This window comes from Arachis duranensis, chromosome 3, assembly GCF_000817695.3.
Source record: "Arachis duranensis cultivar V14167 chromosome 3, aradu.V14167.gnm2.J7QH, whole genome shotgun sequence".
Classification (NCBI taxonomy): Eukaryota; Viridiplantae; Streptophyta; class Magnoliopsida; order Fabales; family Fabaceae; genus Arachis; species Arachis duranensis.
In genome coordinates, this window is record NC_029774.3 from 794,446 (window position 1) to 795,068 (window position 623).

The window sequence follows — 623 nt, forward strand, 5'->3', positions numbered from 1 at the left end:
TAAGTCCATCCCTCAGGCTCTATAGGAACGAACTGCTCTGATACCATAATGTAACACCCTACCACACAGAGCCTTACGCTTAAGTCGTAAAGCAGAGGTGGCGAGGTATTACGACCTCTAAAAGAAAAGACATATAAATATAGTTGAAAGAAATTATATCTAAGAGCCTTGAAGAATAAGCTAAACAAGAACGATAAATAGAAAATCGTGTGACACTCGCATGGATATTCATAAAACGAATAGATAAGATCAAAAGGAAGCTGAAAGTATATATACATATCAGAGTTCCAAAACTCAGATTGCAAGCTCCAAACTCGACCTGCGAAGCTAAGGCCGGCCAGAGTATATAATTATATATATATATATATACAATCCAAAATAAAACTCAAACTACAAAATAAACACCTGTATCTCCAAGTCAACCTCTCGGAGGGACAAAACACAAAATGTACATGCGGAGATTCTATAAACATATATACATAGCCTAAAACAAAATATGACAGCCCAAAAGGTAGTTCTTTGCTTATAAGAAGGATATCCAGCGCTCAACGAGGTGTCTCTCGACCTGCATCTGAAAAATAACAACATAGTATGGGATGAGAACCGGAGGTTCTCAGTATGGT